This window comes from Arachis duranensis, chromosome 9, assembly GCF_000817695.3.
Source record: "Arachis duranensis cultivar V14167 chromosome 9, aradu.V14167.gnm2.J7QH, whole genome shotgun sequence".
In the NCBI taxonomy this organism is placed as follows: domain Eukaryota; kingdom Viridiplantae; phylum Streptophyta; class Magnoliopsida; order Fabales; family Fabaceae; genus Arachis; species Arachis duranensis.
The window spans coordinates 99,564,050-99,576,367 of record NC_029780.3 but is presented as its reverse complement, the minus strand read 5'-3'; the positions used below and the strand labels follow the sequence as shown (position 1 = coordinate 99,576,367).

Here is a 12,318-nt window from a genome sequence, read left to right as displayed (position 1 = left end):
AAAGGCTTAACCCAACCATGAAGGAAGTAGTTTAAAAGGAGGTGATGAATAGGGTAGAGAAATGGAATTTTGACGCCATTTTACATCGTCAAAACTCGCACAAAGTATAAACTATTATATATTTCTAGAAAGCCCTGGATGTCTACTTTCCAACGCAATTGAGAGCACGCTATTTGGAGTTATATCGCTCCAAAAAATTCACTTCGAGTGCAGGGTGGTCAGAATCCAACAGCATCAGCAGTCCTTTTTCAGCCTCTGAATCAGATTTGTGCTCAGGTCCCTCAATTTCAGCCAGAAAATACCTGAAATCACAGAAAAACACACAAACTCATAGTAAAGTCCAGAAATATGAATTTTGCATAAAAACTAATAAAAACATCCCAAAAAGTAGCTAGAACCTACTAAAAACTACCTAAAAATAATGCCAAAAAGCGTATAAATTATCCGCTCATCACAACACCAAACTTAAATTGTTGCTTGTCCCCAAGCAACTAAAAATAAAATAGGATAAAAAGAAGAGAATATACTATAAATTCCAAAATATCAATGAAAATTAGTTCCAATTAGATGAGCGGGACTTGTAGCTTTTTGCTTCTGAACAGTTTTGGCATCTCACTTTTTCCTTTGAAGTTTAGAATGATTGGCATCCATAGGAACTCAGAATTCAGATAGTGTTATTGATTCTCCTATTTCAGTATGTTGATTCTTGAACACAGCTACTTTTATGAGTCTTGGCCGTGGCCCTAAGCACTTTGTTTTCTAGTATTACCACTGGATACATAAATGCCACAGACACATGACTGGGTGAACCTTTTCAGATTGTGACTCAACTTTGCTATTGTCCCTAGTTAGAAGTGTCCAGAGCTCTTAAGCACACTCCTTTTTCTTTGGATCATGACTTTAACCACTCAGTCTCAAGCTTTTCACTTGGACCTTCATGACACAAGCACATGGTTAGGGACAACTTGATTTAGCCGCTTTGGCCTGGATTTTATTTCCTTGGGCCCCCCTATCCATTAATGCTCAAAGCCTTGGACCCTTTTTACCCTTGCCTTTTGGTTTTAAGGGATGTTGGTTTTTTCTGCTTGCTTTTTCTTTTTCTTTCTTTTCTTTTTTTTTGCCAATTTTTTTTCTTTTTTTTTGCAAGCTTCTTTTTTTTTCACTGCTTTTTCTTGCTTCAAGAATCAATTTTTATGATTTTTTAGATCATCAATAACATTTCTCCTTTTTACTTATTCTTTCAAGAGCCAACAATTTTAACATTCATAAACAACAATATAAAAAATATGCACTGTTCAAGCATTCATTCAGAAAACAAAAAGTATTGTCACCACATCAAAATAATTGAACTGAATTCAAGGATAAATTCGAAACTCATGTACTTCTTGTTCTTTTTGTTTTTAGAACATTTTTTTCATTTAAGAGAGGTGATGGATTCATGGAATTATTCATAGCTTTAAGACATAAACACTAGACACTAATGATCATGTAGTGAAGACACAAACATAGATAGCATATCAAGCAAAAATTCGAAAAACAGAAAAATAAATGGACAAGGAGATTAAGAAATGAGTCCACCTTAGTGAGTGTGGAGTCTTCCTCCTCTTGAAGAACCAATGGTGCTTTTGAGCTCCTCTATGTCTCTTCCTTGCCTTTGTTGCTCCTCCCTCATAGCTTTTTGATCTTCTCTAATCTCATGGAGAATGATGGAGTGCTCTTGGTGTTCCACCCTTAATTGGTCCATGTTGTAACTCAAGCTGTCCAAAGAAGTATTGAGTTGCTCCCAATAGTTGTGTGGAGGAAATTGCATCCCTTGAGGTATCTCAGGAATTTCTTGATGAGGAACTTCCTCATGCTCTTGTTGAGTGCCATGAGTGAGCTCTTTAGTTTGCTCCATCCTCTTCTTGATGATGGGTTTGTCCTCTTCAATGAGGATGTCTCCCTCTATGACAATTCCAGCTGAATAGCAAAGATGACATATGAGGTGAGGAAAGGCTAATCTTGCCAAAGGTGAGGACTTGTCAGCCACCTTGTAGAGTTCTAGAGGTATGATCTCATGAACTTCTACTTCCTCTCCAATCATGATGCTATGAATCATGATGGCCCGATCCACAGTTACCTCAGATCGGTTGCTAGTGGGAATGATAGAGCGTTGGATAAACTCCAACCATCCTCTAGCCACAGGCTTAAGATCTGGTCTTCTCAATTAAACTGGGTTGCCTCTTGAATCTCTTTTCCATTGAGCTCCTTCTACACATATGTCCATAAGGACTTGGTCCAACCTTTGATCAAAATTGACCCTTCTAGTGTAGGGGCGTGTGTTTTCTTCTACCACTGGTAAGTTGAACGCCAGCCTCACATTTTCCAGACTGAAATCTAAGGATTTTCCCTGAACCATTGTAAGCCAATTCTTTGGGTTCGGGTTCATACCTTGATCATGGTTCTTAGTGATCCATGTGTTTTCATAGAACTCTTGAAGCATTAAGATTTCGACTTGTTGAATGGGTTTGGCAAGAACTTCCCAACCTCTTCTTCGGATCTCTTGCCGGATCTCCGGATATTCGCCCTTTTTGAGCTTAAAAGTGACCTCAGGGATCACCTTCTTTTTTGCCACAACTTCATAGAAGTGGTCTTGATGGACCTTTGAGATGAATCTCTCCATCTCCCATGGCTCAGAGGTGGAAGCAGTTGCCTTCCCTTTTCCTATTTCTAGAGGTTTCTCTGGCCTTAGGTGCCATAAATGGTTATGGAAAAACAAAAAGCAATGCTTTTACCACACCAAACTTAAAATATTTGCTCGTCCTCGAGCAAAAGAAGAAAGAAATGGGTAGAAGATGAAGAAAATCTAGGAGATGGAGGGAGTATGTGTTTTGGCCAAGTGGAAGAAGGAGGTGTTTGTGATGTGTGAAAATGATGGGGTGAAGAGGGGTATTTATAGGGAGAGGAGGGTGATGGCCGAATGGTTTGGGTGGGTTTGGGGGGAAATGGTTTTGAATTTTGAAGGTGGGTGGGGTGTTTGGGGAAGAGATATGGATGTGATTGGTGAAGGGTATTTGGGGAAGAGTTATGGAGATGATTGGTGAAGGGTATTTGGGGAAGAGTGTTGTAGAAAGGTGTGAAGAGGAGAGGGAGTGAGTTGAGGTTGGTGGGGATCCTGTGGGGCCAAGGATTTTTCATCCCTGCTCCAATTGGGCATTCAAAGTGCCTTAGGAGTGCAATTCTGGCGTTTAAATGCCAGTCTGCTGCCCTGAGCTTTCTGCCCTATTTTGGTGTTTAAATGCCAATTGTCCTTCTTGTTCTTGCATTTAAACGCCAGCTTTCTGCCCTGTTCTAGCATTTAAACGCCAGCTTTCTGCCCTTTTCTCGCATTTAAACGCCCAGAAAGATGCCAGGCTGGGCGTTTAAACGTCCATTTTGCTACCCTTACTGGCGTTTAAACGCCAGTAAGTTCTTCCTCCAGAGTGTGCTATTTTTCACTTCTGCTTTATTTTTATGAGTGTTTTTGTGGCTTCACATGATCATCATCCTAAAAGAAAACATAAAATGACATAGATAAAATAAAATTAGATAAAATAAAATTGGATTGCCTCCCAATAAGCGCTTCTTTAATGTCAATAGCTTGACAGTGAGCTCTCATGGAGCCTCACAGATGATCAGAGCATGGTTGAGGTTTCTCAACACCAAACTTAGCATTTGGCTATGGCCTCCCAACACCAAACTTAGAGTTTGAATGTGGGGGCTCTGTTTGACCCTGTATTGAGAGAAGCTTTTCATGCTTACTTTCCATAGTTACAGAGGGAGAACCTTGAGTCTTTACTACAAGGCGTTCTTCATTCACATGAAGGATGAATTCTCTTCTGTAGCTAGGAAGGATCTTCCAAGGATGATGGATTCATCCTCATCCCTCCCAGTGTACAAGATTATGAAATCAGCAGGGATGTAAAGGCCTTCAGCCTTTATCAACACGTCCTCTACTAATCCATAAGGCTTTCTCATAGAGCTGTCTGCCATTTCTATTGAGAATTTTGCAGCATGTACCTCAAAGATTCCCAGTTTCTCCATCACAGAGAGGGGCATCATGTTTATCTCTGATCGCAGGTCACATAGAGCTTTCTCAAATATCATGGTGCCTATGATACAGGGTAATAAGAATTTACCAGGATCCTGTCTCTTTTAAGGTAGAGTTTGCTCAACCAATGTATTCACTTCATTGGTGAACAAGGGAGGTTCATCTTCCCAAGTCTCATTACCAAATAATTTGGCATTCAGCTTCATGATTGCTCCTAAATACTGGGCAACTTGCCCTTCAACAGTGTCTTCATCTTCTTCAGAAGATGAATAATCATCAGAGCTCATGAATGGTAAAAGAAAGTTTAGTGGAATCTCTATGGTCTCTGTATGAGCCTCGGATTCCTTTGGTTCCTCATTAGGGTACTCCTTACTGAATGGTGGATGTTCCTTGAGGTCTTCCTCATTGGAATTTCTGTCCTCCTCCTCCTTCTCAGGTTCGGCCATTTTTGATTACATCAATGGCCTTGCACTCTCCTTTGGGATTCTCTTCTGTATTGCTTGGGAAAGTGCTAGGAGGAGTTTCAGTAACCCTTTTACTCAGCTGGCCCACTTGTGCCTCCAAGTTTCTAATGGAGGACCTTGTCTTAGACATGAAGCTGAGAGTGGCCTTTGATAGATCAGAGACTAAGTTTGCTAAGCTAGAAGGATTCTGCTCAGAATGCTCTGTCTGTTGCTGAGATGATGATGGAAAAGGTTTGCTATTGCTAAACCTGTTTCTTCCACCATTGTTATTATTGAAGCCTTGTTTCTGTGGATCCTTCCACAAAAAATTTGGAAGATTCCTCCATGAATGATTATAGGTGTTGCCAAAGGCCTCACCCATGCTTCTTTAGTACTGTTGGATGTATTTTGCAATCCATTCAGACTCTGAGATATCATATTCACTTGTTAGGTCAATATTTTTTTCTGAGCCAATATGGAATTCAGAGCATCAATTTCAAGAACTCCTTTCTTCTTAGGCATCCCATTATTCATATAATTCCTCTCAGAGGTGTACATGAATTGGTTATTTGCAACCATCTTAATGAGTTCTTGAGCTTCTGCAGGTATTTTCTTTAGGTGAATGGATCCACCTGCAGAATGGTCCAGTGACATCTTAGAGAACTCAGATAGACCATCATAGAATATATCCAAAATGGTCCATTCTGAAAGCATGTCAGAAGGACACTTTTTGGTCAACTGCTTGTATCTTTCCCAAGCTACATAGAGGGATTCACCATCTTTTTGTCTGAAGGTTTGAACATCCACTCTAAGCTTGCTCAGCTTTTGAGGAGGAAAGAACTTGGCCAAGAAGGCCGTGACCAGCTTATCCCAATAATCCAGGCTATCTTTAGGTTGTGAGTCCAACCATGTTCTAGCTTTGTCTCTTACAGCAAAAAGGAAAAGCATAAGCTTGTAGACTTCAGGATCTACTCCATTAGTCTTAACAGTATCACAGTCTACAAGAACTCAGTTAAAAACTGATAAGGATCTTCTGATGAAAGTCCATGAAACTTGCAGTTCTGTTGCATTAGAGAGACCAATTGAGGCTTTAACTCAAAATTGTTTGCTCCAATGGCAGGGATTGAGATGCTTCTTCCATGGAAGTTGGATTTAGGTGCAGTGAAGTCACCAAGCATCTTCCTTGCATTGTTGTTTGGTTCGGCCATAGTTGTTTCTTGGGCTGCCTCTTTTTCGAAAATTTCAATGAGGTCCTCTTTAGAGTTTTGTACTTTTGCTGCTCTTAGCTTCCTCTTCAAAGTCCTTTCAGATTCAGGATCAGCTTCAACAAGTATGCCTTTATCCTTGTTCCTGCTCATATGAAAGAGAATAAAACAAAGAAAATATGGAATCCTCTATGTCACAGGATCGAGATTCCTTGAGGTGTCAGAGGAAAATAAGAATAGAAGGATGAAGGAGAAGAAGAATTCGAACACTCAAGGAGAGTTGGAGTTCAAATTGACAATGGAAGAGGAATGTTAGTGTTTAAATAGAAAGAGATAAGAGGAGGGAAAAAGAATAAATTTTAAATTAAATTTTGAAAAATTGGAAGTGGTTTTCGAAAATTGAAGTGAAAAAATAGTTAGGTGGTTTTGAAAAAGATAAGAAGTAAATTTGAAAAAGATAAGAAATTAGAAAAGGATTTTTGAAATAAGGGATTTTAAAAAGAGATGATTTTGAAAAAGATATGCTTTAAAAGATATGCTTGAAAAGATGAGAGAAAAAATATTTGATTTTTAAAATTAATGACTTGGTTAACAAGAAACTAAAAGATATGATTCTAAATTTTAAATATTGAATCTTTCTTAACAAGAAAGTAACAAACTTGAAATTTTTTAATCAAGTTTTTTGAAAATTTTGAAAAAGATTTGATTTTTGAAAAGATATTATTTAAAAGATATGGTTTTGAAAAAGATAAGCTTGAAAAAGATAAGATTTGAAAAGGATATGATTTTGAAAAAAAAAATATGATGTAAAAAGATAAGATTTGAAAAAGATATGATTTTGAAAATAGAATTCCCTCCTAGTGTCATTCTGGCGTTAAACGCCCAGGAGCTACGTGTTGTGGGCATTTAACGCCCAGCTGTTGCATATTTTGGGCGTTTAAACGCCCAGCCAGGTACCCTGGCTGGCGTTTAAATGCCAGTTTTTCTTCCTTCTTGGGCGTTTAAACGCCCAGCCAGGTACTCTAGTTGGCGTTTAAACGCCAGTTTTCCTTCCTCACTGGGTGTTTAAACGTCCAACCAGGTACCCTGGCTAGCGTTTAAACGCCAGTTTTCCTTCTTCACTGGGTGTTTTGAACACCCAGCTTTTTCTCTATAAATCCTCTGCTTTCTGTTCTTGGAACTTCATTTTGCTATATCCTTTATTCAAGAAGATATATTTTCAATTTTTGAAAAATAGCAAAATGAGTCAAAACATATAAATCTTGGATCAAAGCACAAGACATATGCAAGAACATTATGAATGTCAAGATGAAACATCAAGAACAATCTTGAAGATCAAGATGAACATCAAGAGCTTAGTTTTCTATAAAAGAAAACATATAAGACACCAAACTTAGAATTTTCTCATGTTTGGGCCATATGCTTTGCAAGAATGCACATGTAAAACATCATGCAGTGCAAAATAAGGAGTCATGAAGATCAAACAAGGCAATTCATCTAGAACAGCTTGAAGATCATCAGGAACACAATGAATGTGTTTCGAAAATTGCAAGACAACTACAATTCATGCAATTAACACCAAACTTAAAATTTGGCACCAGATTAAAACAAGAATCATGAAATATTTTTGGATTTTTATAATTTTATGATTTTTTTGTTTATATATTTTTTTCTAAAATTTTTTTCGACAAAAAGCTTTAAAATTAGAATAAAATTACCTAATCTAAGCAACAAGATGAACCGTCAGTTGTCCAAACTCGAACAATCCCCGGCAACGGTGCCAAAAACTTGGTGCACGAAATTGTGATCCTCTTGCAATGGCTCCAAAGACTTTGTGCTCTCAAACGTGAATCACACTTTGTCACAACTCCGCACAACTAACCAGCAAGTGCACTGGGTCGTCCAAGTAATACCTTACATGAGTAAGGGTCGATCCCACGGAGATTGTTGGTATGAAGCAAGCTATGGTCATCTTGTAAATCTCAGTCAGGCAGATTCAAAGTGATTATGGGTTTTCGAAAATATAAAGATAAATAAAGCATAAAATAAAGATAGAGAAACTTATGTAATTCATTGGTAAGAATTTTCAGATAAGTGTATGGAGATGTTGTGTTCCTTTTGACTCTCTGCTTTCCTATTGTCTTCACTCAATCATTCTTACTCCTTTCCATGGCAAGCTGTTATGTTGGGTTTCACCAGTGTCAATGGCTACCTCCCGTCCTCTCAGTGAAAATGGTCCATATGCGCTGTCACTGCATGGCTAATCATCTGTCGGTTCTCGATCGTGCAGGAATAGGATCTAGTGATCTTTTTGCGTCTGTCACTACGTCCTACAGTCGCGAGTTTGAATCTCTTCATAGTCATTCAATCCTTAAATCCTACTCGGAATACCACAGACAAGGTTTAAACTTTCTGGATTCTCAAGAATGCTGCCAATGGATTCTAGCTTATACCACGAAGACTCTGATCTCAAGGGGTTGAAGGCTCTGTTGTCAGGAGAGGCAATCAACACGCATGAGCCAGGAATCCAATAGATACACACTCTAGCCTTTGCTTGTAGAATGGAAGTGGTTGTCAATCACGCGTTCATAGGTGAGAATGGTGATGAGCGTCACATAATCATCACATTCATCATGTTCTTGTGTGCGAATGAGCATCTTAGAATAAGAATAAGCTTGAATTAAATAGAAAATAGTAGTAATTACATTAAAACTCGAGGTACAGCAGAGCTCCACACCTTAATATATGGTGTGTAGAAACTCCACCATTGAAAAATACATAAGTAATGAAGGTCCAGGCATGGCCGAATGGCCAGCCTCCATGAAAGTCTAAGATATCATAAAACTTATTAAAGAACCCTAATACAATAGTAAAAGGTCCTATATATATTGAACTAGCTACTAGGGTTTACAGAGATAAGTAAATGATGTAGAAATCCACTTCTGGGGCACACTTGGTGTGTGCTTGGGCTGAACATTGAGCCTTGCATGTGTAGAGGCTTCTCTTGTAGTTAAACGCCAGTTTTTATGCCAGTTTGGGCATTTTAACTCCAACTTTTATGCCAGTTCTGGCGTTTTGACTTCAGAATAGGGCAGAGAAGTGGCGTTTTGACACCATTTTACGTCGTCAAAACTCGCGCAAAGTATGGACTATTATATATTTCTGGAAAGCCTTGGATGTCTACTTTCTATTGCATTTAAGAGCGCGTCATTTGAAGTTATGTAGCTCCAGAAAATTCACTTCGAGTGTAGGGAGGTCAGAATCCAACAACATTAGCAGTCCTGTTTCAGCCTCTGAATCAGACTTGTGCTCAGGTCCCTCAATTTTAACCAGAAAATACCTGAAATCACAGAAAAACACACAAACTCACAGTAAAGTCCAAAAATATGAATTTTGCATAAAAACTAATAAAAATATCCCAAAAAGTAGCTAAAACCTACTAAAAACTACCTAAAAATAATGCCAAAAAGCGTATAAATTATCCGCTCATCAGTATGCTTTGTCCCCTTTGCATGAATAAAAGAAAATGATTTTAAAACAGAAAGAGTAAAAATCCAATTTGATAGAAAATAGAATAAGGTTCAGTGGTGGTATATGTTGAATTATTTAGCAAGTTCACTAATAAAGATGAAGGGTAGAATGTCCCTTAAATATGAACTTGGCTGCTATATGTGAAACCTTAGTAAATAAATCTCGTTGAAAGAAAGAAAGAATAAGAAAGAAGAAAAGAAATAAAGAATAAGCTAGGAACCAATAGCTTAACCCTTAAGACACATGCCTGTGGTATTTTTGTACTAGGATCTTCTTGGATAATTAGGTTCTAGGGAGTGTTTTAACACTTGTTAACTTGGGTTAACAAACTCGGGATTATCAACCGAAAGTCCATTATCAAGAGAAACCTAGTTACAAGGCATTTAGTGACCCAAAGAGGTGTTGGGCATCAATGTCTCTAGAATTCAATTGTGAGCCAAGTGTCTGTGGTGTGTATGTGTTGAGGAGAGACTTGAGTTGGTAGGTCTGACGGGTGCTTCATCACCCAACACCATGAGCCAACTGGATCGAGAGTGTTGACTGAAAACTTATCTAAATAGCTGCCTCAACACAGAACACTAAGCTACAAATAAATAATAAGTTTCTCAGTAAAAGAAAAACAAAAATCAAAACATCAAGGATCAATGAATAACAAGGTTTCATAGCAGCAACTTAGTTGGCACTTAAAGGGACATCTCAAACCTGGAAACCAATAAAAATTGAGCTTTAAACACATCCTGCATGAAATCCCATGAACCTAGACTGAGTGCTTTCAAATAAGGACATATATTCCTCTCTGTTTTCATTAATTCTTCTAATGTTTTACTGCTTGCTTGGGGACAAGCAAGATTTAAGTTTGTTATTGTGATAACAAGTCATCTTAGGCTAGTTTTACAAGCATTTTTTATTTGTTTTCATTAGGTTTCATGCACTTTCTTGAGCAATAAGTAAGTAATTGTATTAGAATTTCATGCATCCCTTGATTCAATCAAACATGGTTAAATTGGTGCATTTTCATGAGATTTAGGCAAGATTTATTTAATCATTATGAATGATGCAAAATCTTGTGATTTTGGCAAAGCTTTGATGCATGTGTTTGGTTGATGATAGGTGAAGAGAAGAAAGAAAGAGGCAGAGAAAGAAGTAGAGGAAGTAACGTTGGTGGCCAAAGTTGGCTCACCAACGTTACCTCAAACGTTGGAGGAAAAGGGGTATGCAACGTAAGGTGGCCAACGTTGGCTCACCAACGTTGCTGGCAACGTTCTTGTAAAATTGGGTGCCAACATTGGAGGGAATGTTAACCAACGTTACCTCCAACGTCTGCGATAATTTCCATTTCTAGAGCTGAAAGATTTTTGGGCGACGCATACGTATCGATGACGCGTACACGTGGAAGTGGAATTCTTGTGAACGCATGAGCTACGCGCACGCGCAAAATGGCAAAAATCCAGAGTGACACGTACACGTGCGACACGCGTACGCGTGACCAGGAGAACGTTGGTCTAGAAACGTTGCCTTAAATGCTGCCCCCAACGTCCTCGATGAGAAGCCCAAAATTTGGAGTTGTAAAACTTGTTGCGACGCGCACGCGTCAGGATGCAAATTCTAGCCATCCTCGCAAACGCGTGAGCGACGCACATGCGCAAAGCGCTATTTTGACGCGTACGCGTGGGTGATGCGCATGCGTTGATGGAAAAATGTTGGTGCACCAATGATAAACCCTAATTTTGTGGTTTATCTTGTGTTGATTTTAGCGGATTTTGTCAATAATTTCTGCATTTATCCATATAAAATGCATGGTTTTGTGTTTCCTTTCTTATTTTGCCTCATGGTTGAAAACTTGCTCATTTGACCCTTAAAATGCGATATTTTAGTCTCTTCTATCACCATTTGATGCTGTGATGCATTTGTTAAGTGATTTCAGAGTTTACAGGGAAAGATTGGTCTAGAAGATGGAAAGGGAGGATGGACAAGTGGAAGGAACATTAAAAAATGGAGCTTTGGAGAAGTGCCACCGACGCGCACGCGTGGGAGCATGGTTCAGCTTGGCACGCTGATGAGCGGATATTTTATACGCTTTTTGGGGGTAATTTCATGTAGATTTTAGTATGTTTTAATTAGTTTTTAGGAGAATCTTATTAGTTTTTAGGCAAAAATCATATTTCTAGACTTTACTATGAGTGTGTGTATTTTTCTGTGATTTCAGGTATTTTCTGGCTGAAATTGAGGGAGTTGAGCAAAAATCTGACTTAGGCTGAAAAAGGACTGCTGATGCTGTTGGATCCTGACCTCCCTGCACTCGGAATGGATTTTCTGGAGCTACAGGAGTCCAATTGGCGCGCTCTCAACGGCGTTGGAAAGTAGACATCCAGGGCTTTCCAGCAATATATAATAGTCCATACTTTGCGCGAAGATAGACGACGTAACTTGGCGTTGAACGCCAAGTTCATGCTGCTGTCTGGAGTTAAACGCCAGAAAAACGTCATGATCCGGAGTTGAACGCCCAAAACACGTCATAACCTGAAGTTTAACGCCAAGAAAGGCCTCTGTGACTGTGACGAGCTTCAAACTCCTGAAGGCTGGGCGTTAGTGACAAACGCAAAAGAATCAATGGATTCTATTCCAACCTGATTGAGAACCGACAGATGATTAGCCGTGCTGTGACAGAGCATAGGAACGTTTTCACTGAGAGGATGGGAAGTAGCCACTGACAATGGTGACGCCCTACATGCAGCTTGCCGTAGACGTGCTTTACAAACAATTGAGTTAAATATTACATTGCAGGAATTCAGAGGACAAAGCATCTCCAAAACTCCAACATATTTCTCATTACTGCTTAACAAGTAACGCTATTATTCTCTCTTATTTTTCTTACGATTTTAAATATTTTGACTTCTTAAAATTAAATCCAAATAACCTTATTGACCTCCTGACTAGGATTAATAAAATAAACATTGATTGCTTCAAACCAATAATCTCCGTGGGATTGACCCTTACTCACGTAAGGTATTACTTGGATGACCCAGTGCACTTGCTGGTTAGTTGTGCGAATCACAAATTCGTGCACCAA

The 12,318-nt window shown here is 38.9% G+C and overlaps 1 non-coding gene across 1 annotated transcript; it reads left to right on the top strand.

The window, feature by feature from the left end:
• Positions 1-5,220: 5,220 nt before the first annotated feature.
• On the top strand, positions 5,221-5,328 carry LOC127742339 (small nucleolar RNA R71). The gene has a single exon (XR_008003528.1). It is a non-coding gene; the product is annotated as a small nucleolar RNA R71 (small nucleolar RNA).
• Positions 5,329-12,318: the final 6,990 nt, after the last annotated feature.